Consider the following 27367-nt stretch of genomic DNA (forward strand, 5'->3'; position numbering starts at 1 on the left):
GTATCCCGGGAACTATCACTAGCCAGTAACACACGTGGTTGCGCGGCAGGTTCTCTAACTTAGAGCCGGCTGGAATGCCCGGATTGGAGAAGCGGGAAAAGAGCTGGTCGCCATGGTTTCCACAGCGAAGTAACCGGGGGGAGGGGGGAGCCTTTGTGACTCTTCTAGTAAGGAGGGTGCCGAGAGGCTAAGGTGAAGAGAACCTGGCTGGAAGCCGGAAGCAAGTAGTCAAAGCTCAGGGCTTGGGGGGGCGGGGCCTTTGGCAGAATCTTTACCATCTGAGCCACCAAGGAAGTCCCCATGAGCCAGCGACAGAAAGTAAATGGGGGTTTCCTAGGTGGCGCTAGTGGTAAAGAACCCGCCTGCCAATGCAGGAGACGTAAGAGACGCGGGTTCGATCCCTGGCTTGGGAAGATCCCCTGGAGGAGGGCATGGTAACCCACTCCAGTATTCTTGCCTATAGGGTCACAAAGAGTCGGACAGGACTGAAGCGATTTAGCACACACGTACACAGGAGACCCATGTTATCACGCTCACGTATATTGTGTGCATGCGTTTTAAGTCACTTTAGTCGTGTCCTACTCTTTGCCAGCCTGTGGGCTGTAGCCCGCCAGACTCTGTCCATGGGCTTCTCAGGCAAGAATACTGGAGTGGGTTGCCATACCCTCATCCAGGGAATCTTCCTGACCCAGAGATCAAACCCGCGTCTCTTATGTCTCCTGCATTGGCAGGCAGGTTCTTTACCACTAGTGCCACCTGGGAACCCTGGGCTTTTGGTAGTATGAACAAAACTGGATAAAGTATGCACAACCTTTAGGACAGCTCCTGGCGCAGAAAATCCTCCATAAACATTAGCTGCTGTTGCTATTAGCGTTCACATAATTGTAGTGGCTCACTGAGTGCAGGTTGGGTGAATTTATGATTAAGTGCAAATGAAGACAGAAAACTATAGAACTGGCTTGTGAAGGGCTGCCTTTAGTTTACAATTCTTAAAATATACTTATGTTTTATACAATATCTGGCTTAAAATACAGGCAGGATATAGAATTTCAGAAGCTGCATTTCTAAACTACAAGGAATATATAGGGAATGAATGTAATGTGAAAACACTGATAAGAATAGTCAGAATTTATATATATTTATACATCTCCAGCTGCGCCATTATACACAGAATGTAGCGATTGTCCAAGAATATTTTCAAAGATAGGAATAAGCATGCCTTGATTATATTTATCTCTCTTGGCTCTCTATTTCATCATTCTTAATTCACTATTTATGAAGTCCCTACCAAAAGGCAGGCACTATTCTAGACAATTGGAGACAACAGTAGTCAGGCTCCTTTACTCAAGCTTCTCACTGCTCGGGCTGAAGAACCCTACCATTATTAATATTTAACCAATTCACTAATTCTACATGTATCTATTGAGTATCTGCTCTAGACCAGGTGCAGTCTTGCCTTGGAGACCAAAAAACATATTAGGAGGAAAGTGAGGAGAGGGGGCAGGAGTTAATGTGTATTAATACAATATGATTAAGGGAGGGTTTTCTATTCAGAAATTGAACAGAGCAGAGACCTGCAAGAAGTGAGGGAGTGAGTGTGTGGACTTCTTGGGAAGAGACACTGAAATTGGAGAGAACAGCAAAAATAGATTCTGTGAGAGAGAAGCATTCTTGATATCTTATTAATTAATTTATTTATTTATTTTGATTGGAGGATAATTACTTTACAATATTGTGATGGTTTTTGTCATATATCAACATGAATTGGCCATAGGTATATGTGTGTCTCCTCAATCCTGAACGACCTCCCACCTCCCTCCCCACCCCATCCCTCCAGGTTGTCACAGGGCACTGGCTTTGGGCGTCCTGTGTCATACATCAAACTCCCACTGGCTATCTATTTTACATGTGGTAATGTATATGTTTCAATGCTATTCTTTCAAGTCATCCCACCCTTTCCTTATCCCACTGAGTCCAAAAGTCTGTTCTTTACATCTGTGTCTCCTTTGCTGCCCTGCATGTAGGATACTTGGTACCATCTTTCTAAATTCCGTGTATATATATATATATACGTATATGTATATATGTATATATATATATATATATGTATATATATATATATACATATACGTATATATATATGTATATATATATGTTAATGTACTATATTTGTCTTTCTCATTCTGACTTACTTCACTCTGTATAATAGGGCAGAAGACCTAAACAGACATTTCTCCAAAGAAGACATACAGATGGCTAATAAACACATGAAGAAATCTCAACATTGCTCATTATTAGAGAAATGCAGATCAAAACCACAATGAAGTATTATTTCACACAGGTCACAATGGCCATCATCAAAAAGTCTACAAACAATAAATGCTGGAGAGGGTGTGGAGGAAAGGAAACCCTCTTACACTGTTGGTGGGAATGCAAACTGATACAACTGCTATGGAGAACACTATATAGATTCCTTAAAAAACTAGGAAAACTCCTATGTGTGCATGCATGATTAATTGCTCAGTTGTGTCCAACTCTTTGTAACCCCATGGACTGCAGCCCATCAGGCTCCTCTGTCCATGGGGATTCTCAAGGCAAGAATATTGCCATACCCTCCGCCAGGAGATCATCCAACCCAGGGTTCTAACCCAGGTCTCCTGCATTGCAGGCAGATTTTTTACTGTCTGAGCCACCAGGGAAGCCCCAAAACTACCGTACAATCCAGAAATCCCACTACTGGGCATATACCCTGAGGAAACCAGGATTGGAAAAGGCAGATGTTACCCCAATGTTCATTGAAGCACTATTTACAATAGCTAGGACATGGAAGCAACCTAGATGTCCATTGGCAGATGAATAGATAAGGAAGTTGTAGTACATATACACAATGGAATATTACTCAGCTATGAAAAGGAATTCATTTGAGTCCGTTCTAATGAGGTGGAGGAACCTAGAGCATTCTTGGTATCTTAAAGGAAATGCAAAAACCCAGTTGACTGGGGTGGAGGGATGAGAGGAAGAATTGTAGGAAACTCAAGAGAGGTAGCAGAGCCGTTACACTTTCCTCTCTGTTGAGCAGAAGAGTGACCTAACACTTCATCTTGACCCCACTTCCTTCATGAAGCCTCCCATAATCAATTTATTCTAGAATGATCTTTTTCTTATCTGTTTCACCTTGTATGTATCAATCACTTAAATAAGACCTTGGAATCAAAAACAAAACTTATTTTAATATTTTCATCTTGTTTTGCTTTGCAGTTTTAAAAATTTTAATTGGAGTATCATTGCCTTACAATGTTATGTTAGTTTCTGCTTTACAACAATGCTCATCAGCTATATGTATATATGTGTCTCCTCCCTCTTGAGCCTCCCTCCAACCCCCCAACCCCCCAACCCATCCTACCCCTCTAGGTCATCACGGAGCATTGAGCTGAGCTCCCTGTGCTATACAGAAGCTTCACACTAGCTATCTATTTTTCACATGGTAGTGTATATATGTTAATGCTACTCTCTCAATTCATCCCACTAAAAAGAAAACTTCTAATGTATGTAGCTCATCTCCCTAACTCAGGGTTTCTCAGCCTGAAGAGTCTTGACATTTGGGACTGGAAAATTGTTTGTTGTGAGAATGTCTTGTACACTGGAGGATGTTTAGAAACATTCCTGGCCTTTAGCAACTAGATGCCCTCTCAGTTGTAACAACCAAAAATATCTCTAGACATTGACAAATGTTCCCTGGGAGTCAAAATTACTCCTTGTTGTTGCTGCTGCTGCTGCTGCTGCTGCTAAGTCGCTTCAGTCATGTCCGACTCTGTGCGACCACATAGACAGCAGCCCACCGGGCTCCCCCATCCCTGGGATTCTCCAGGCAAGAACACTGGAGTGGGTTGCCATTTTCTTATCCAATGCATGAAAGTGAAAAGTGAAAGTGAAGTCACTCAGTCGTGTCCGACTCAGCGACCCCATGGACTGCAGCCCACCAGGCTCCTCCGTCCATGGGATTCTCCAGGCAAGAATACTGGAGTGGGTTGCCAGTTCCTTCTCCTTGTTAGGAGCCACTAATTTAGCTAGACTATAAGCCTTTTGAGAGTAGAAATTTATTTTTCTTTATTGTTTGCTATACTTCTTTCATAACTGTTATATGTAAAAGGCACCCAAGTATTTTAAATAAGTGAAACATGTTATTCCCACTGACTCTCCGCTACAGGGAATATATATATATTCTAGCATATAGTAGGTGCTCAATAGTAATTGTTGAATGAATAAATGAAATGGTGGGTTTTTATTGGATTTCCTGCAGGAGTCATTAAATATCAACTACCTCTATTTATCCAAGAAGAACTGGTTTTAAATCTTTCAAATCTGTTCCATCAGTACCCCCTAAACTGTATGCGAAGTGTGAAAGTCACTCAATCATGTCTGACCCTTTGTGACCCCATGGACTGTAGCCCGCCAGGCTTCTCTGTCCATAGAATTTTCCAGGCAAGAATACTGGAGTGGGTAGCCATTACCTCCTCCAGGGGATCTTCCCAACCCAGATATATATACATATATATATATATATATGTATATATGTATATATATATGTATATATATATATACATATATATATACTTGGTCATGATGTAAAGTGTTTTTCTTACTATAGATTGTGATCAGAAAATTAAAAAAAAATGACTACTGTAGTTCATCCCTCTTTTATGACAATTAAAGAAACTGAGGCCCAGAAAACGGGACTCTTGTGACCAAGATCACACAGTGGTAAGTGATAGAGCATCAGAACTATTAGCCAAGACTCCCTGGTAGCTCAGTTGTAAAGAATCCACCTGCTATGCAGGAGACTCCAGTTAGATTCCTGGGTCAGGAAGATCCCCTGGAGAAGGGATAGGCTCTGCACTCCAGTATTCATAGACTTCCCTGGTGGCTCAGGTGGTAAAGACTCTACCTGCAATGCAGGAGACTGGGGTTCAATACCTGGGTCAGGACGATCCTCTGGAGAAGGGAATGGCAACCTGGAGGGAATTTCATGGACAGAGGAGCCTGGTGGGCTACTGTCCATGGGGTCACGAAGAGTCAGACACTGCTGAGTGACTAACACTAGAGAACTGCTTATGAAAGCAATGTCCTTTCCATGACATAAAGTTGCACAGATCCTGGATTATCTGCCCCCCCACACACACACACCAGTCTACCAATTTTTTATTGAATAATCTTGTTTTGGTTATTTTGGCTATTTTTATTTGAATAATCTTGTTTGATCTCATTCATTTAACTATTCTTTCATTTGTTTGCATTGGGCGGGCATATCAGCATCATTCTCTGGCTGTGTGCATTGGGCATTGGAGATACACTTGTAGGTTCATCAAACTCGTAAGATTATGAGAGTATGGGTAGAGATGTGAGGGCGGAGGAATAACAAATGTCATGACTAGCTGGTGCTAAAAGGATATGAAGAGTTTAAATGGTATGTCAAAGCGTATTTAGGCAAGCTCTCCAAACATCACCACAGTAACAAAAGAGGCCCTCAGAGTGGCTGCCTAGCAACCAATGCACTATAGCCTCCAGCTCAATGCTGCCCTTTTCCAACAGCCTTCCCTTTTAAGGCTACTTTTGATGATTTTATTAACTAAATTGCCTCTATATACAAAGACGTATCGGCACAGTTTCTAATAATCCTTGAAAAGAAAGAAAGTGTTAATTGCTCAATCGAGTCCAACTCTTTGCAACCCCATTGGCTGTAGCCCTCCAGGCTCCTCTGTCCATGGAATTCTCCAGGCCAGAATACTGGAGTGGGTAGCGATGCCCTTCTCTAGGAGATCTTACCAACCCAGGGATTGAACCCAGGTATCCTGCATTGTAGGTAGATTCTTTACCATCTGAACCACCAGGGAAGCCCATAATAATCCTTACCCCATTGGAATCAATGATGTTCCTATGTTACCTTTCCATCAGATGACAAATCTGTTTTCATTTATTTGTTAAATGTACCTAAACAGAAGTCTCTAACACAGGCTTACCATAACAGTGGTTCCAGACTCCTTCTGCCCCTCAGAATCTCAAACAAATTTTCATATTTGTCTGCATTCCTTTGCTTATCCTGAGCATATATTAGATGCACAATAAACGATTGCTGCTGCCTTCCCTTCTCTTCTTTCAAATTCTATTATTTTTCATAAATATCTCAGTGTGTTAGTTTTTCTTCTGAGTCTCAGTATTATATATGTACAAGAGACTTGGAGTTTAGAATATAGATTTGATAATTTTCAGTTTATTAGGTCTCTGTTTCCCTGATTATTAGATAAAGGGAGACTGCCTGTAAACTCTCAGTATTCTACAGGTTACTTTATCTTCATTTATCTTCATTGGTCATCCTAACATCCTAACTTCATTGGTCATCTAGCATGCTTCAGTGTTTGCATTTCTTCTCTCAAGAATTTCTGTTTGTTGAAATGTGGCTAAAATTTGATGACATTTTTGAAATCCAAACACCAGTGTGTTTGTTGGATTGTCTTACATGAAATAGAGCTGGGTCAGAAAGTTGGTTCTCAGTAGCCTATTTATCTAAGGATGTTTGTGTTAGTTTATTATTAAAATAGCAGTTTTATTGAAATATAATTCACAAAACACACAATTCATTCATCTAAAGTAGAGAACTTGATTGCTTTCAGTATACTCAAAGAGTTATACAGCCATTGCCGCAGTCTAATTTTAGAACATTTTATCATACCATAGAGGAACTCTACACATTAGCAGCCATTCTCAATTCCAACTCCTTGCCCCAGCTACTGGCAACCAGTAATCTACTTTCTGTCACTGTGGATTTGCCTATTCTAGATATTTCATATAAATAGAAACATGTATTGTGACAGAATACTTTCATTTAGCATAATGGTTTCAAGTTTCACCCATGTTGTAGCATATTTCATTTTTTTGTTTGCTAAATAATGTTTCACTTTATGGACTCACCACATTATGTTTATCAGTTCATTAGCTAATGGACATTTAAGTTGTGTTCACCTTTTAATTCTATGAATAAGGCAAGAGAGGGCTACCCTCTAGTTGCAGTGGGCAGGCTTCTTATTGCAATAACTTCTCTTGTTGCAGGGCACAGGTGCTAGGGCGTGTCGGCTCAATAGCTGTGGTGCATGGGCTTAGTTGCTCTGTGGCATGTGGGATGCTCCAGGATCAGGGATCAAACCCATGTCCCCTGCAGCGTTGGCAGGCAGATTCTGAACTTTTAGACCATCAGGGAAGCCCTGTCTAGTTATTTTTGATGTAGTTAAGTTGTTCAAATCCTGGATATCTGGTGGTCTTCAATGTGCTTGGATAGCCTGGACCTTGAATATTTTGCTAATTTTCATAAATACAGGACTTCATAAGATAGAAGCCTTAATGGTATTCTCTCTTAAACAGCTTCAATAAAATTCTTATCACTAATCTGTGCTGGTGCTGTTGTAACATCTGGTTACACATGGTTAAGGTCATGCTATTCCTTTTCTAACTAGACACAGTTTTCTGGAGGACCCAGTTTCCTTGCTGGTACCCCTCAGTTCAGTCACTCAGTCATGTCTGACTCTTTGTGACCCCATGGACTGCAGCACGCCAGGCTTCCCTGTCATCCCCAAATCCTGGAGTTTGCTCAAACTCATGTCCAGCGAGTCGGTGATGCCATCCAGCCATCTCATCCTCTGTCGTTCCCTTCTCCTTCTGCCTTCAATCTTTCCCAGCATCAGGGTCTTTTCTAATGAGTCAGTTCTTTGCATCAGATGGTACCCCTAGGCTGTTGAAATTATTTCATGTACCCTTATCCTTTTCCAAAGTAGCCTATATTCCGGAGAATTATGAGAAATTGTAACACATCTCAGAAGACAAGCATCAGTAAATATATATATTCTCTATCTATAGTTTGCATCTAGTTTAACTAACGAGAAATGGAAGTGTGTTAGTCGCTCAGTTGTGTCTGACTTGTGTCCGACTCTTTGTGATCCCCTGGACTGTAGCCTGTCAGGCTCCTCTGTCCATGGAATTCTCCAGGCAAGAATATTGGAGTGGGTTGCCATTCCCTTCTCCAGGGGATCTTCCTGACCCAGGCATGGAACCTGGGTCTCCTGAATAGCAGGCAGATTCTTTACCATCTGAGCCAAAGCTAGCTTTTAATTTGACTAATACAAATTTAAATTCTCATTCTCCTACTTACCATTTGTTTGGTCTTGACCAAGTTACCTAAACTCTCCAAACCTGATTCCTCTTTGTAAAAATGGAATGGAGGAAATTCCCTGGCAGTCCAGTGGTTAAGACGCCAGGACTTCCACTGCAAAGGGCACAGATTCAATATCTGCCTGGGGAACTAAAGATCCCACATGCCGCACGGCATGACCAAAAAAAAAAAAAGAAGAAGAAGAAAAAGGAGAAAAATAAATAATCAGGACTTTTCTGGTGGCTCAGCAGTAAAGAATCTGCCTGCCAATGCAGGAGACACAGGTTCAATCCCTGATCCAGGAAGATCCCACATGCCGTAGAGCAACTAAGCCCATGTGCCACAACTACTGAGTCCATGCTTTAGAACCTATGCTCCACGACAAGAGAAGCCACTACAATGAGAAACCTGTGCACTGCAACTAGAGACTATTCCTCACTCACTGCAACTAGAGAAAACCCCATGAGCCAATGAATGCCCAGCACAGCCAAAAATAAATAAATGAATAAACAAATATTATAAAAAGAAACAACAGAAAAAAGAAATAAATAATGATAGAAAAAGTATCCTAACTCTTTTAGTAGTCAAGAAAATGCCCATTAAAATTATTTATAAAATTGCCCCCCCCCCAGTTTTGAAGCATCATAATTTGTTATTCATTGGCTGTCATTTTGTCTCACTTCCAAGTTGTTGGATATTAGTTAGGCCAGAGGAACAGGAGGAAGATGATCATATCATTAATAACCAAACTACAGGGAAAGTGCCAGTCTCAAGGATACTCAGCTTCACTGGAATATGGCCAGACTGCTCGTGTATCTTTTATGTATTTTCTTCTCCCATCCTATGAGACTAATCAAAGCTCTCAACAACATGACAAGGCTAGAAGATATCTCTTTTCTTTTCTGTACTACAGAGAATTATATCTATGTTAATGAAGAAGAAATATTCGTGATATATTGAGCTAAATACATACACACACACTGAATATGAGAAAAGTGTGGAATAATACATAGAAGGTTATCTGGAGTTTGCAAGTGAAGAAGGAAAAGGGGTGAAATTATATATATTTTTATAAGATCAACATATTATTTCATTTCATTGTTTTCAATAAACACATGCTAATTTTATAATTCTGGAAGAACATTTGATCACAGATTGAAGAAATATACAAATTTGAAAACTTTTAATTTAATATGGATATATAGTTGAAAAATATTTTTATTATCATTTATTATTAATATAAGCTTAAAACATAATAAACTTATCACCTTAAAGTAAAAATATATTTTTATATTTTGGCTGTGCTGGGTCTTCATTGCTGTGCTTGGGCTTACTCTAGTTGTGGCAAGCAGGGGCTACTGTCTAGCTGTGGTGCACGGACTCCTCATTGTGGTGGCTTCTCTTGTTGCAGAGCATGGGCTCTAGGGTGCGCGGGCTTCAGTAGCTGTGGTGCTTGGGCTCAGTAGTTGTGGCTTGTATGCTCTAGAGTGCAGGCTCAGTAGTTGTGATGCATGGGGTTAGTTGCCCCAAGGCATGTGGAATCTTCCCGGAGCAGAGATCAAACCAGTGTCCCCTGCACTGCAAGGCGAATTGCTAACCACTGGACCACCAGGGAAGCCCCAGAAAAATTAATATATTGCATAAACCTGACTATTCAGTGACAGGAACATAAAACTTATGTTTAATTTAGAGTCATTTCACAGAAAAATTTCTACTTGTAGTATACACTTCTTCCACCAAAAGGGCCAAACATCATTCCAATAATATGAGTTATGAAGTTTTATTTATTATTGCATATGCTAAGTCGCTTCGATCGTGTCCGACTCTTTGAGACCCCATGGACTGTAGCCCGTGAGGCTCCTCTCTCCAGGCAAGAATACTGGAGTGAGGTGCCATTTCTTTCTCCGTCATTGCATATAATCTTTGTGAAATAGATGCAATAAACATGATTTCTTCTTTGAAATCACCCGTAGATCATTTGGTATTTCACAGAGGCACTTTGAGGAACACACTTTAGAAACTTTGGATTAGAAGAGTGATTTCCATACTCTTTAAACAATGCACGCTTTCCAGTAAAATATTGACTATAAATATTTATCTTTTAATGATAAATTATACATTTATTTCTCTTCTAAAATTTTATGTACATTTAAAACCTACACAAAGTTAAAAAATTATAATGATAAAATCAAAGTAAATTATGTTTTAAAAATACTTTATATTAATGCCACAAAAATGTACTTTTAAATATTTATCTTCAGGTATAGTATTTTATTGAGCTCTGTGTTGTTAAACATACTTTTTTATTTTGTGATACAATGATTAAAAGGATTGGTTCTAATTTAAAAGAAATCCTAATTGCTGACAGATAACGGTTGGATAAAATTACTTAGGAGGTATGGTACTATAGCATTTGCAGAAGCCAGATAAAAGGATAATACAAACAGCTCTTTTGAGAGGCTCTTCAGGGTTATTTGCTTGCTTTTGCTCTGTGTTTCCTTTTCAAATTTCTATTTTAGCTTGTAATTTTGGAATAGCTCCTGATTATAGTAAATGACCACTGTTCTACAAAATTTATGATGTTTCAGCAAAATGAAATAGCCTGTATCACATTAATTTTCTTCTTGTCAATACATTCCAATCATCATAGTCTTTAATCTGTTGCAGAGGTTGCAACGGTGTCAACAATTTCCCAGTCTGTCAAAAACTGGTAAATGACAGAGAACTGTCATAATCTGTATGTTACAAGTGGTACTGCCATGATGTCAGTGAGATTATCTGCAGCAGATGTTAATGGTCATAATCACAGCTTAGTGGATCACCATGTCATTGTGCACCCTGCAGTGTATAGAACAATTAATTCAATGCTTCCTGTGTGCCAGGAACTGTGCCAAGCATTGTAGAAGCATAATATCATTTAAGATAAACAGTTATCCAGTTAGATGTGCTTAGTTGCTCAGTCGTGTCTGACTCTTTGTGACCTCATGCACTGCAGCCCTCCAGGCTCCTCTGTTCATGGGGATTCTCCAGGCAAGAATACTGGAGTGGCTTGCCATGCCCTCCTCCAGGGGATCTTCCCAACCCAGGGATCAAACCCAAGTCTTCCGCACTGCAGGCTGATTCTTTACCAACTGAGCCAACAGGGAAGCCCATCCAGTTAGATAAGTATTATTATCTATAAAGACTCATAGTTTAAGCCATTTGTTAGGTGGCAAATAGCGAAGCTAGGGCTTGAATTTAAGGTTTGTGACTCCAGATGTGCTCTTTACCTATAAGCTATACTGCTTCTGGTAGTATCTGAGGTATACATTATGAAAGCACAAAAATATTTGGTTCTCTTCTATTTTATGCATGTTGTGTGTGTGTGTGTGTGTGTGTGTGTGTGTGTGTGTTGCTCACTTAGTCATGCCCGACTCTCTGTGACCCCATAGCCCACCAGGCTCCTCTGTCCATGGAATTTCAAGGATATATTTCCTAGTGTTCTTGTAATTGGTAAGGGCCACCTAATGAGTTCTGGCCAAGGGGCTGTGAACAGAAGTGATATCTTTTGTTTCCAGGTAAAAACACCTAATTGCTAATATGCAACTCTCTCTTACCACCTTTCTTTTGTGTTCAGATCCTATGCTGCTAAGTCACTTCAGTCGTGTCCGACTCTGCGACCCCATAGACGGCAGCCCACCAGGCTCCCCCGTCCCTGGGATTCTCCAGGCAAGAACACTGGAGTGGGTTGCCATTTCCTTCTCCAGTGCATGAAAGGGAAAAGTGAAAGTGAAGTCGCTCAGTCGTGTTCGACTCTCAGCGACCCCATGGACTGTAGCCTACCAGGCTCCTCCGTCCATGGGATTTTCCAGGCAAGAGTACTGGAGTGAGGTGCCATTACCTTCTCCATCAGATCCTATAGCTTCTCAAATTTGAAGAAACCTGATAACTCTGGAGAGTTACCTGAATCCATATTGTAATTTGTGTGAGTTAAAAGCATACTTTTGTTCTGTTAAGCTACTGAGGTTATATGACTGTTTGTTAACATATGTTTGTATGTGTGTGTGTGCTCAGTCGTTAAGTCCTGTCCAACTCTTTGCAACTATAGACTGTAGCTGGCCAGGCTCCTCTGTCCATGGGACTTTCCAGACAAGAATACTGGAGTGCATTGCCATTTCTTTCTCCAGGGAATCTTCCCAACCCAGGGATCAAAATTCTGCTTGGCAGGTGGATTCTTTACCACTGAGTCACCTGGGAAACACTAGCTTACTATAACCTGATTACTTCAGAAAACTGGTACTGGAAGTAGAGTAGTGCCACAACAAAACCCTGAAATATGACATTGGCTAAGTGGTTTTGTGGTAGGATTTTTCAATGGCAAAAATGTGATGAAATTGTAACTTGCAATAGACTCAGCATATATAATTAGGGAATTTGTAACTCCAAGAGATTGGAAAGCAATGCTAGTGGGGAAATATGGGGAAGAATCTAGAAAATAAGATGTTAGTACTGTTTGTAATAGTGATGGCAGTGTTCGTCGATAGCTGCTGGCTTTGATTGGTGTGATGGTTAATTTTATGTGTCATCTTGATTGGGCTAAATGCCCAGATAGCTGATAAAACTTTATTTCTGGGTGTGTCTGTGAGGGAGTCTCCAGAACAGATTAGCATTTGAATCAGGAGACTGAGTGAAGAAAACTACCATCACCAATGTGGGTAGGCATCTATCAATTTGTTGAAGGCTTGGATAGAACAGAGGCTCTCTGAAGGAAGAAATGTATAAATATGAGCAGTGTAGAGAGGATCCCTTCTCCATCACACACACACAAAGTATATCCAGTGACAAACAAGCAAAAGGGATGAGAGAGAAAGAAATCAGAAAACTTGAATACAGAAGGAGGAAAGAATTTAAACTGATACAAAGGCCCACAGTTTAGTCCAGTTGGAAATCTAGAATTTGCTAAAAGAATTTCTACCCAGGTAAGATCTTTGTCCTTGGCCGACAGGTGTCTTATTACCGTGTCCTCACCATGGCCTTTTCTTTTTTTAGTGTTGGTAGTGAGCGAGAGCTCTGTGGTATCTCTTCCTCTTCCTATAAGGATACCCTTCTGTTGGATTACACCTCCATTCTTATGATGTCATTTAATTTTAATTAGACATTAAAGGCCATATCTCCAAATATAGTCACATTGAGGGCTACAGTTTCAGCGTACCCATTTTGAGAGAATAGGATTCACCGGCTCAGGATCTCTGAGTACCTTTATTTTGAGGATGGCCCAATATATGGGCGATGGTTGCCACTCTATACTCATTTGTAGTACAGGGCCAAGAAGTGTAGTTTTTTGCACTAGTGCCCTATGGGCAACTTACAGGTGTCATGGGTGGTCCAGAGATGCAGGGAGGTGCATAGGAGAGATTACTAGAGCCTCAACAAGGAAGGAATCTCTGGAGACACTAATGGAAGTGTCCATTGATTTAGATCTGGAAAGATTCTAGAGTCTTTTGTTGTAAGGTTTGTTAATATAAATCAGTATAGTAAATTCTGGCTTTCTAATTGGATTAAATTGTAACTTTATAGACAGTAATAAAAAACAAGTTTATATATTGACTGATTGATGAAAATGTTGTGACCAGAGGCTCATAGGAACCTAACCCATTATTTCCCCTGGGATTAATGTTTTAGTAGTCACTAATTCATTTCTTGTATTGACTTTAAGAATATATAGACTATAGAGTGAAAAGACACAAACACATTGCAGTGACTGATATTCCTTGGTCATCATTTGAAAGTACCGTAGGATCACAGTGACGCTCAGTGACTGTTCCTGTTCCTATGTCCTTTGGGGAAAAAATAGCCCTGCTTAAGGTCAGGTATCTTGGGTGAGCAGGTCAGAAAGCTTTGGAAAGGCAAACTCTCTGCAGGGCTTAGGCTGGGTACTTGTGTTTACTCATTGAAGACATCTCCAGTCTCAAAGCACATGATTAACAAGAGAAGTGCTTGCTTGCTTGCTCCCAGAATGAATGTCTTTAAGAAGACACCATTGAGGCCTAAGAATCTGAAATGCTTTTGCTGGTAAGGGCCAGAAAGTTCTTTCTCAGTGTCCAGCCATTTCCTGGACCTAAAAACAGGTATACAAGAGAAAGGTTGATATGGATGTGACAACAAAATGTCAGTCCCAGCTCATATAATGTAACTTTGTGTTGGAGAATGTAGACTGGTTACCTCAGCTCAGGAGGACACTAAGGGGGGAAGATTACTTTTCCCATGGCAATCAGCTGCCCCTGGATGAATCCCCACCAACATGGAAAGCTGTGTCCATGTTGATTCCAAGATGAGGCTCTTTAGGGGACTGACTTAATGCTTTTTTTCTGTGGACTGCCCCCTGTATGCTTCCTCTCTTCTCCACTTGCCTGAATGCCTGCTCCCTGTAGCCCAGCCCCTCATTCTGCCTGTTGACATGGACCCAGTCCTCTGGATAAAAGCTGTGGAGGAGGAGGAGGAGGCTTCCTCACCATATGCTTCTGGCGGACTCACCGTGGGGATAGAAGGGGATGGGGTAAAGAATGTGTACAGGTATGACTAGATACGTCTACATGTGTGCCATAGAAGGCATGACCCTGGAAAGGTGACAGCTGGGGTGTTCTCTGTTGTTTGTTCTCTGGGAAATAATGTGACATTTACTGATGACCAAGGACTTCGTTTCAGCAACAACTATGCAAATGAAAATGGTTGTGAAGGTTTCGGACAGGGTGCTGATAGCACATTGTGTCCATCTGAATCCGTATGTTGGAGGTAAGCCGCTTCTACACATTTGAGGCTTTTTCTTTTTATTGAAGTATAGCAGTGTTATATTAGTTTCAGGTACACAACATAGTGACTCGGTTATACATATTTAGATATCCTCTTTTTATATTTTTTTCCATTATGGTTTACCACAGGATATTGAATATAGTTCCCTGTGCTATACAATAGGACCTTGTTGTTTATGCATTCTGTGTATCATAGTTTGCATCTGCTGGTCCCAAAATCCCAATCCATTCCTTTCCTACAACCTCCCCCTACCTCCGCCTTGGTATCAAGGAGTCTGTTCTCTGTGATCTGTAATCTGTTTTTGTTTCATAGATATGTTCATTTGTAGCCAGGTGAAGGTTTATAAATGAATCTTTTTTTATATTGAATTGTTAAATATTTGTTTACTTGTTTATGTTGGTCTTAGTTGTGGCATGTGGGATCTTCATTGACACATGCAGGAACTTTAGTTAAAGCACAAGGGATCTTTTAGTTATGGTATGCAGGACTTTTGTTCAGCATATGGGTCTTCAGTTGCAGCATGGGGGATCTTTCATGCACCATGTGGGATCTATAGTTGTGGCATGGTGATCTGTTTTGCAGCATGTAGGATCTTTAGTTTCAGCATGCAAGATCCTCTGTTGTGGTATGTGGGATCTTTGTAGTGGTGTGTGGGATCTTTTGTTGTAGCATGTGGGATCTTTAGTTGTTTACTCACAGCATTCGGGATCTTTCAGTTGGGGCACGTGGGATCTTTAGTTGTGACATGTGGGATCATTGTTGTAGCATGTGGGATCATTTTGTTGTGACATACAGGATCCATTATTTGTGGTATGCAGGATATTTGCTGCAGCATGAGGAGTCTTTGTTACACTGTGTGGGATCTTCACTTGTTTAGATAATGGAATGGGGCATCTTTTAGTTATGGTATGCAGGATCTTTGTTGTGGCATGTGGGATCTTTGTTGAAGTATGTGGGATCTTAATTGTGGCATGGGGGATCTTTAAATTGGGTCATGTGAGTTCTTTTTAGTTGAGGCATGCAGGATATTTTAGTTGCAGCATATGAGATTTTTTTTGTTGAGACTTTCGTATTAAGTTGAATAGAGCTGAAACACAGCAAACCAGCCCCACCATGTATACTTAGCAGTGGCATTCCCCAGGCTCTACATTTTGCCTCCCGAGATTGCAATTTCCTGACTTGCAGAGAACTGCAGTTGGGTACTCCCAATTGCAGACTTTTCGCCCTGATCCTGCAATTTCTCATACTTCTCTGGCCTCCCAGGCCAAAGGCCTATGCTCTTTCTATACTCCCTTGAGAAGGACCAACACCTGAAGTACACTTCCTGGTGTGACTGAAGGAGCACTACCCACAGAAATGTGTGTGCAGGCCAGAGGGTGCTATGCTGCTCAAGATAGACTTTTCTGCTCCATCTTGCACACTCTGTGGTGAGGGCTCTTGAGCACACATTCACTACATCTTGGCTTCTGACTCTACTGAGTTTGCTAAAAACTGAGTCTTGTCTACCTCACATTCCCCAACCCAGTTGACATGACTTAGCGAATAAACAAGAACAGAAACAAAAATGTCAGGCTTTTTTCTCTACATGTCGGGGCCAAAACGCTGGAGCATTAGAGTGGCCTCATCTCCAGGGGCCAGTTGCCCTGAAGATCTGATACACTGACCTTTGCCTTCTTTTCCCCTTCTATGATGCCAGCCAAGAACCCTCACTTCACCTTTGCCTCCCTTAGCTAAGGGAGGGGGGCAGTCTGAGAGCCCAGTTTCTGTCCTGATGAGGTGCCAGAGCCCTATCATAAAATGCATTGACTGACCCTCTTCCACCCCTTCCAGAGGAGAGGCACTCTGGTTCACTGGAAGCCCAAGGGTCTGGCAGTGACCCCTAGTCAACTATCTCCTGATCTCTCAAAGGTGTCCAGATCTTTCATGATTCATCCTGGGCAGTCAAATGAAACACAGAAGGAAACTCTTGGGCATAAACTGTTTTAAGCATAAAGCAGATTTTGCATTTTTAGAGGGTAGGTGCAGGGCGGGGTGCCCTGGGCCCCCAACCCCGACCCCTCTCTCCAGCTTCCAGGGAGCTCGAGCTGAAGCTGAGCCAGCAATGACTGCAAGAACCAGAATGAGCAGAGGGCTGGGTGGTGCCCAAGCCATGATAGGAGGCAGGATCCGGCATCTTTTTGAATGAATCTTGGCATCTGCAGGATTTGCTAATCTCGCTATGGCATCAGGGTGGGTGTAGCCAGTTGTGCACCAGGCTTCCTCCTCCCTATCTGGCAGCTGGATGTGCGTCAGACCCATTGCTCTTAGAAGCCAAGGGATTGGTTCACAGCATGCTTCATGGAGTCGAGCTGCTGGGCTGCTTCTCGCCACTCCCAGGCTCGGTGGCCCTGATCAATTCCAACCTGAGAGGCGAGTCTTTGTGGAAGAACAAGCTCCCCGTCCCACCTTGTGGTTAGCCTGCTCACCCCCTGCTCTATATTCCACCAGGTCTCCAGCGGTGACACCTCCCCCATTACAGACACATAAGGTATATCCAGTGACAAAGAAGCAAAAAGGATCCAAGAGAAAGAAATCAGAAAATTTGAATACAGAGGGAGGAAGGAATTTAAGTTGTTACAAAGGCCCACAGTTTAATCCAATTGGAAATCTAGAATTTGGTAAAAGAATTTATACTCTGGTAAGACCTTTGTCCTTGGCCCACAGCTGTCTTGTTACTGTGTCCTCACATGGTATTTACTTTGTTTAGTGTGGGGAGAGAGCGAGAGCTCCCCTCCAGTTGGATTACAGCTACATACTTATGACCTCATTTAATCTTAGTTACACCTTAAAGGCCGTATCTCCAAATACAGTCACGTTGGGGGTTAGGGTTTCAACATACCCATTTTGAGAGAATAGGATTCACTGGCTCAGGGTCTCTGAGTACCTCTATTTTGAGGATGGCCCAGTACATGGCTGACAGTTGCCACTCTATAATCGTATGTAGTACAGGGCCAAGAAGGGTAGTTTCTTGCATCAGTGGCCTGTGGGCAACTTTTAAATGTCATGGGTGGTCAGAGATGCCACTGGGGCATAGCAGAGGTTACTAATTCCTCAACAATGAAGGAACCTCTGGAGACAATAATGGAAGTGTCCATTGATTTAGACTTGGACAGATTCTAGAGTCTTTTGTTGGAAGGTTTTATCATTTTGTTAATATAAATGGTTTATAAATTCTGGGTTTCTAATTGGATTAAATTGTATCTTTAGATAGAAACAGCTATAAAAACAAGTTAATAAATTGATTGATTGATGAAAATATTGTGACCAGAGGCTCACAGGAACCTAACCCTTTATTTCCTTTGGGAGCAATGTTTTAGTAGTCATTAATTCATTACTTGTATTGACCTGATATAATATAGCGTGAACAGACACAAGCACATTGCAGGGCTTTGCCATCGTCTGAAAGTACTATAGGATCACAGTGATGCTCAGGGACTGTTCCCATTCCAATGCCCTTTGGGAGGAATTATCCCTGCTGAAGGTCTCGGGTATCTTGGGTGAGCATGTCAGAAAGCTTTGGAAAGGTCAACTCTCTGCAGGGCTCAGACTAGGTACTTGCCTGTCCTCATCCAAGACACCTCCAGTCTGAAAGCACGTGATTAACGAGAGAAATGCTTGCTTCCAGAATGAATGTCTTTGAGATGACACTCTTGAGGCCTAAGAATCTGAAATGATTTTGTTGCTTGATGGCCAGATGGCTCTCTCAGTGTCAAGCCATTTGCTAGCCCTAAAAAGAGTTGTATACCAGATCAAGGTTGATGTAGATGTAATAACAAAATGACAGTCCCAGCTTAGGTGGGAAAATGTGACTTTGTGCTGGAGAATGTAGACTGGTTAGCTCAGCTCAGGAGGGCACTGAAGGTGGAAGATTGCTTTTTCCGGGGCAATCAGCTGCCCGTTTGGATCCCCACCAACATGGAGAGCTGTGTCCATGCTGATTCCAAGATGGGGCTCTTTAGAGGGTTGAACTAATCCTTTTTTCTGTGGGCTGCCCACTGCCTGCCTCCCCTCCTCTCCACTTGCCAGAATGCCTGCCCCCTCTACTCCAGCCCCTCATCCTGCTTGATGGCATGGACTCAGTGTTTGTACCCCATCATCTGGATAAAAGCTGGGGAAGAAGAGGAGGGTTCCTCACCACAATCTTCTGGCTCACTCACTGTAGGGAGAGAAGGGAGCTGGGGAAAGAATGTGTACACTTACTACTGTGTGTCTACATATGTGCCGGAGAAGGCACAGCCTCGGCAAGGTGACAGCTGGGTATTCTCTGTTGTTTGTTGTCTGGGAAATAATGTGACATTTACTGATGACCAGTGACTTGTCTGTTTCAGCAGAAACTATGAGAATGGTTCTGAAGGTTTCAGACAAGGTGCTGACATCACATCATGTACATCTGAGTCCATGTATTGGAGGTAAGGCACTTCTACACACTTGAGGGTTTTTTTTTTTAATTGAAGTATAGATGATAGAGTGTTGTGTTAGTTTTAGGTGCACAGCATAGTGACTCATTTTACATATTCAGACATTCTCTCTTTTCTTTTCCATTATGGTTTACCACAGGATAGTGAAGATAGTTCCCTGTGCTATACAGTAGGACCTTGTTTATCCATTCTGTGTATAATAGTTTGCATCTGCTAGTCCCAAACACCCAATCCATTCCTCTCCTACAACCTCCCCCCAACCCAGCCTCAGTAACCAGAAGTTTGTTCTCTGTGCCTGTAATCTGTTTTTGTTTCATAGATATGTTCATTTGTAGCCAGATGAAGGTTTTTAAATGAATCTTTGTATATTTAATATTTAAATATTTGTTTAATTTATTTGGCTAAGTTGGGCTTAGTTGTGGCATGTGGGATCTTCATTGCCACATGCAGGAATTTTAGTTAGAGCACAAGGGGTTTTTTCATTGTGGTAGGTGGGATCTTTTAGTTACAGCGTGCGGGTTGTTTAGTTGTTTAGTTGCAGCATGCGAGATCTTTTTAGTTGCAGCATGCAGAATATTTGTTTGTGGCATGTGGGATCTTTATTTGGGGCATGCGGGACCTTTAATTGAGGCATGCGAACTCTTAGTTGTGGCATTTGGAATCTAGTTGCCTGACCAGGGATCGAACCTAGGCACCCTATATAGGGAGTACAGACTCTTAACCAGTGGACCACCAGGGAAGTCATGACACTTGACAGTTTTGTATTAACTTGAATAGAGCTGAAACACAGCAAACCAGCCCCACCACGTAAACTTACCAGTGGTACTCCCTCAGGCTCTACACTTTTTCCTCTTGAGATCCCAACTTCCTGACTTGCAGAGATGAACAGTGGGGTACTCCCAGGCTTCTAACCACCAGGCTTTTTGTTCTGATCCTGGAATTTCTCCCACTTCTCTGGCTTCACATGCCAGAGGCCTTCTGCTCTCTCTACACTCCCTTGAGAAGGAGCTACACCTGAAGCACACACCCTGGTGTGACTGCAGGAGCACTACCCACAGAAACGGGTATGCAGGCCAAGGGCACTATGCTGCTCAAGATAAAATTTTCTGCTCCATCAGTCAGGCTCTATGGGGAGGGCTCTTGTACCCTGGCCTCTTACTCTATTGAGTTTGTTAAAAACTGAGCACATGATCTCTGTCTTGTCTATCTCACCTACCCTGACCCAGCTGCTTGCCTGTTGGTTCAACCTCTAGAAAACATCCCACCTCTGTACTCATCTCTGCCTTGATCATAAGCCATCCCCAGGTCAGCCCTTGGACATCTTCCTCCCGAATTACTGCAACAACGTCCCAACTTCTTTATTCCCTGATATTAGTGTTGGTCCCTCTAGTCTGTTCAACACACTGCAGTCAGCATGATCTTTATAAATCCAACCTGATTATGTCAAGAACTTGTAATCACAGTAGCTGTCAAATAAAATCCAAACTAGCCTAGCATTGAGATTTCTAGATCAGACATGAGAAATGGTGAAGAAACATAAACACAAGCCACCATGAAGCTAATGAGTCAGTTATTTCTGTATTCACTCTGAGCCTTCCCCTTGGAAAGGGCAGGTAGCCTGGACCACACAGCTCGATGTGACAGGAAACCCACCCTGACTCCACAGAATAAGAGTAGTATTTTCTTCCACAGGGCCCACCCAGAACCATAAATAAATGACAAAGAAAGGGTACACTGAATAGAGGTTGTATAGAAGGTTGAACAAAGGATTCCCAGATGGCGCTAGTGGTAAAGAATCCACCTGCCAATGCAGGAGATACAAGAGAGGCAGGTTCAATCCTGGATTGGGAGGATTCCCTGCAGGAGGGCATGGCAACCCACTCATTTTTTTGCTTGGAGAATCGTGTGAACAGACCAACCTGGTGGGCTACAGTCCATGGAGTTGCAGACTCAGACATGACTGAAGCAACTTAGTGCATACACACACACACACACACACACACACACACACACACACACACAGGAGGTTGAACTACATGTGAAATCTATAAGGTTAATGAATGTTAATATTCTAGATCTGTGGAGGTGGAATAGAGGTCTTCTGAATTTCCAGGGACTCTACCCTAAAGAGCACACAACTGTGAGGATTTGGCAGCTATGTTTAAACCAGTGAGGGTAACCAGTGAGGGTAAACCAGTGAGGGAGCTTCCTTGAAAACCAAGGTCATTGCCATGGGCCCTGAGTTTTGGAGGTGAATCAGGTGACTATTGCTTTCTTCTTGTTCCATTGTTCCCTCCAGAATGTGAGGGGATAAGATGTGCGGCACATGTTCCAGGGTGAGTGTGTACCTAGGGGCTGGGATGCTGATATGGAAAAGGCAGAGAGCAAGATCCTGTACCTTACCTTATAAGGACAGTGCTTCTAGGTGGGGCCCCTAGGGAAGAGACTGAGGGTCAGAGGACTGGGTGTAGGAGAATTCAGGTGTTGGAGCACAGACAACTCCCTTGCATGATAACTTTTGGGTCAATTGGGCCAAGCACTGGTGGGTGTCAGGAGATTTGCTCCCTCATGGGAGTCTTAGATGTCATGGGAGTTGCTACCTCATGACTTGCTACCTCATGTTCTCCTGTATTTCAGCAAAGGCTAACAGCAGCAATTTAAAAACAGTAAGCACAGTTTCCCATTGTTTTAAGCAAGATAGCAGAGTCAGACACGACTGAGCGACTTCACTTTCACTTTTCACTCTCATGCATTGGAGAAGGAAATGGCAACCCACTCCAGTGTTCTTGCCTGGAGAATCCCAGGAACGGCGGAGCCTGGTGGTGTGCCATCTATGGGGTCGCACACAGTCTGACACAACTGAAGCGACTTAGCAGCAGCAGCAGCAGCAGGCATCCAGGGTCAGAGGGAGGGAGCATGGACCAAGGTCAAAGTCTAGGGATTGTCAGATGTAGATAATACACATTATCTCTGAGGCACTTTACCAGTGTCTTTCAGATTCTGATCTGTTTACACCTGATACCTTAGTTGGGAGAGGGTGGGATACATTATCCTTTTTTGTCATGCAGATCTGGGACATATGAGAAAAAGGTGGTCCCTGGATTGATTTGGCCAAGCCTTCACTCAAGGCTTGGCCACCCTGCTTATATTGTCACCCTGATTATTTAACTTATATACAGAGTACATCATGAGAAACACTTGGCTGGATGAAGCACAAGTTGGAATCAAGATTGCCAGGAGAAATATCAATAACCTCAGATATGTAGATGACACCACCTTTATGACAGAAAGCAAAGAACTAAAGAGCCTCTTGATGAAAGTGGAAGAGGAGAGTGAAAAAGTTGGCTTAAAACTCAACATTCAGAAAAGCTAAGATCATGGCATCTGGTGCTATCACTTCATGGCAAATAGATGGGGAAACAGTGGAAACAGTGAGAGACTTTATTTTTTTGGGCTCCAAGATCACTGCAGATGGTGACTTCAGCCATGAAATTAAAAGACGCTTGCTCCTTGGAAGAAAAGCTATGACAAACCTACACAGCTTATTAAAAAGCAGAGGCATTACTTTGCCAGCAAAGGTCCGTCTAGTCAAAGCTATGGTTTTTCCAGTAGTCATGTATGGATGTGAGAGTTGGACTGTAAAGAAAGCTGGGTGCTGAAGAGTTGATGCTTTTGAACTGTGGTGTTGGAGAAGACTCTTGAGAGTCCCTTGGACTGCAAGGAGATCCAACCAGTCCATCCTAAAGGAAATCAATCCTGAATATTCATTGGAAGGGCTGATGCTGAAGCTGAAACTCCGATACTTTGGCTACCTGATGTGAAGAACTGACTCATTTGAAAAGACCCTGATGCTGGGAAAGATTGAAGGCAGGAGGAGAAGAGGATGAAAGAGGATGAGAATGGTTGGATGGCATCACCGACTCAATGGATACGAGTTTGAGTACACTCCGGGAGTTGGTGATGGACAGGGAGGACTGGCGTGCTGCAGTTCATGGGGTCACAAAGAGTCGGACATGACTGAGTGACTGAACTGAACTGAACTGGATGAAGAAGGGAATGCAAGAACTTTAGACTCTGTTTAGACAGCACAGAGCACAGCTGGCACTAAGTCTCAGGCTGTCGTGTGTGTGTGTGTGTGTGTGTGTGTTGGGGAGGCCAGTAGGTTGGGCAGTTACTTATGAATGGAGTGTGTGACAGGGTTGGGGAAAGCAGAGAACAAACATGAACACTCTGGTATAGGTATCCTAGAGCATAGGTTCTCTGCCTGGCCTACAACTGCAGCATCATCTGGAGAGGAAGGGTGCTCAGCCCCAAAGAGCAGAAGAGGATGGCCGGCACCTACCAGGGGCCTGTAAGTACTGCAGGGGCAAGGTTAAAGTTGCTGGGGTGTCATGCTGGGATAAAAGAGGACTTGAGAAGATATTTGCAACTTGAATGTGAAAGAGAGTGAGACTCTAGGAGTCAAGGAGTGAGCATTACTGGGTTATATTGTGAATTGCATTTAATGGAAGAAAGAGAGAGGCAGCAGGAGAATGAGAGCTGACACTGGACACAGATGAGTAGTCAGGAGAGAGAGGATGAGGGATGAGGAAAAGAAGCACAGTGAGAATGGGAAAGAAAGCATTGCCAAGATAAGTGGTAGTTTCATGTCAACAGTCCTTGAAACCCATTCAAACCAGTGTATTCTCCACAGGCAAACTGAGCCCAAGCCCATCACCTGGTCTATGAGGTAATCAGTGGCAAGAAGGATCCAGGCAGTGGCACTCAGCCCGTGAGAGTCACCTCTCCTCCCACCTCTCCCTCTCTTCAGGCAGGACTTTGGGGAATTTGTTTCAACAGCCTCAGAGTTTGGGGACTCCTAGATCTCCCTGTGCATGTTCACACCAGACTGAATCAAGTCTTTGTGTCAGAGGTGAAGTAGTGTCTCAGACTAACCCATTCTTTCTCTTTCCCAACAAGTTCACAAGCAGACACCTTAATAACTTTGTCCCATTCAGGTTCAGTTAGCACCTTTAATGTTCTTTGAGAAGGAAGGGGCAGTGAGAAGAGGAAGAGGAGGAGGTGCCAGGATGAAGCTAGCACAGCTTCCTCCCTCTGGGCCAGAGACCTGGAAGCCAGAGTGCTGTAAACAGCAGCTGCTTGAGAGCTTATACTCTGCATGTAAGTTAATAAGCAGCCTGTCAACATAAGCAGGGTGGCCAAGCCTTGAGTGAAGGCTTGGCCAAATCAATCCAGGGACCACCTTTTTCTCATATGTCCCAGATCTGCATGACAAAAAAGGATAATGTATCCCACCCTCTCCCAACTAAGGTATCAGGTGTAAACAAATCAGAATCTGAAAGACATGGAGATAATGTGTATTATCTACATCTGACAATCCCCAGAATTTGACCTTGGTCCATGCTCCCTCCCTCTGACCTTATATGCCTACTGACATGCTCAAGAACTGACTCATTTGAAATGACCCTGATGCTGCAAAAGATTGAAGGCAGGAGGCGCATCACCAACTCAATGGACATGAGTTTGAGTAAGCTCCAGGAGTTGGTGATGGATTGGGAGGCCTGTTGTGCTGGCCCAGGCGGTCACAAATAGTCGGACACAACTGAGCGACTGAACTGAACACACTCACTCAATAAAATGCATGCTTATACATGCATTCCCTCAAACCTGCTCACGTTCACACACACACACACACACACACACACACACACACACACACACACACACACACACACACACACACACATTCTATATGTTCCCGATCACATATTCATACATTTCCTCAGGTACAACATACTCACAGAGAACATCATACTCATATGCTTACAGATGAATATGCTCACACTTAACATAAAGTTCACACATTTACACACACACACACATAGAGATGCTCTAATATACTCACATGCACACACTTGCACATTAACTCACAGAAATATACTCTGCTTTCACATGCTCATACACATATTCATTCACATACACATGAATATGCTAACATTCATGTCCATAGTCACAAATTCACTCATCCATAGGAAAAGTCCCATTCACTTTACACATGCAAACTCATATTTGAATAGGCACCCACAGTCACTCTCACATGTGCTTATAGACATGTACAAGGTCACATTCACTTGCACAGACATGCTCATACACTTATTTGCTCACAGTAACTACTAATACATTCATGTGAGTGTGCTGGGAAATTCAATCATTGTCATGCTTACATTCTACACTCATACTCACTCACATATACATTAACATGCTCAGAAGTAGGAATGTGTTCACATGCACAAAGAAGCTCACACATTTACTCATATACACTCTCATAAATTCATTCAAAGATACTAACGTCATTGACCCTTGTGTGATGCAGGGGTTAGGGGTACTGACTCTCCATGTGCACTTAAATATATGTAACATATAGTTTGCTCTTTGAATATCAGGTTCCTGTGAATCCAGGATTTTACCTCACAACTAATACACATTGTGTAGTACTTGGTATTGAACAAATCTGCATTTATGTGGATCTGCACTGTTCAAACCTTTATTGTTTTAGGGTCAGATGTGCTTTTAAAATATCATGTGGAAATTGCCTGGCAGTCCAGTAGTTAGTACTCCACACGTTCACTGCTATGGCCCTGGGTTCAATTCCTGGTCCAGAAACTTAAGTCCCATGAGGCACATGGCATAGGCAGAAAAACAATAGGAGACAAATAAGCATGCTTACATTTTCACTTACGCACACAAGCATGCTAATATCCCTGTGCATTATCACCTGTTCACTTATATACATGAACTTGCACAAACATTTACTTAATCACACAAGCATATTCCTATGAACACACTCATACCTGGAAAAGACACACCCATTTATTTTCCAACACAGACATTGTTATATAATGGGGTCAAAGATGGTCTCTCTTCATGTCTTCACAAGCTGGAACCCACTAGCCAAAAAGCCAGCCAGCACCAAACTCAATTTTCACACATTCAGTTGCTTTAAATATTGGCTTGCCCAAACAGTTTGTTTGGACTTTTCCCTAACATCTTATGGTAAAACACAAACGAGCATTATGGCCAACCCAAAATATTCCAGATGAGCAGATTTTAATCCATTTAGGAGACTTCCCTGATGGCTCAGTGGTAAAGAATGCCTGCCAGTGCAGGAGAAACAAAAGATTTTGGTTTGATCCCTGGGTTAGGAAGATCACCTGACTGGGACAAATACACAGAAAAACTAGCCTTTTGGGTGGATGATTGTCAGTTAAGTGTTGGCTTCCCAGCTCCAAGCAGACCTACGGCTCAGTCACAGGGATATACTCAGATTGGATGTAAAATACAACAAAGATGATGAGGATGAAGATGATGAAACCCAAGGGTTTCTTGTCAAGACTGTTCTAGGGATCCTAGATCAGTCTGTGTGAAGGCTTGCTGTAGGATCTTGTGCTAGGCCTGGAGGAAATGACGGGAGAGAGTTGGAAAATGAACAGAACCAGGAGGTCTGAGTCTCATTTGCTGATCACCTGGCCTCTTGGCCTGAATTCCCAGGCCTCACCATGGGAAGAGGGAGAACCTGAATGGCACCTGTATTAATCTCAGTGGTTGCCAGAATGGCACCTGAGATGGAGGAAGAACAGATAATATCTATTAGGAACAAAATGGATACACTGACCATACAGTGTCATCTCCTAAACTATAGGTCAGAAGTGGCTTCTATGTTTACTGTGACATATGCAGCAGAGTGAGCTCAGTGTGTAATGGGAAAATTTCCTGAAAACTAAATGTCTGTCAATAAAGGAATAAGGTTCATGGAGTTCAGAAAAGTAATGCACACCTGTTCAAAACAACTAGGTAAATTAATATGTACTGAGAATGACATACGCAGGGTATTAATGAGTAAAGAAGCAAAAACAGTTATCTTCAA

General features: G+C 42.5%; 1 long non-coding RNA gene across 1 annotated transcript; it reads left to right on the forward strand.

The window, feature by feature from the left end:
- Window positions 1–61: 61 nt before the first annotated feature.
- On the forward strand, window positions 62–27266 carry LOC145536301 (uncharacterized). The gene is made up of 3 exons (XR_014075744.1): window positions 62–106; window positions 19354–19434; window positions 22623–27266. It is a non-coding gene; the product is annotated as an uncharacterized LOC145536301 (long non-coding RNA).
- The last annotated feature ends 101 nt before the right edge of the window (window positions 27267–27367 follow it).

Source organism: Giraffa tippelskirchi, chromosome X (genome assembly GCF_054371585.1).
Source record: "Giraffa tippelskirchi isolate mGirTip1 chromosome X, T2T-mGirTip1v1.2.pri, whole genome shotgun sequence".
Lineage (NCBI taxonomy): Eukaryota > Metazoa > Chordata > Mammalia > Artiodactyla > Giraffidae > Giraffa > Giraffa tippelskirchi.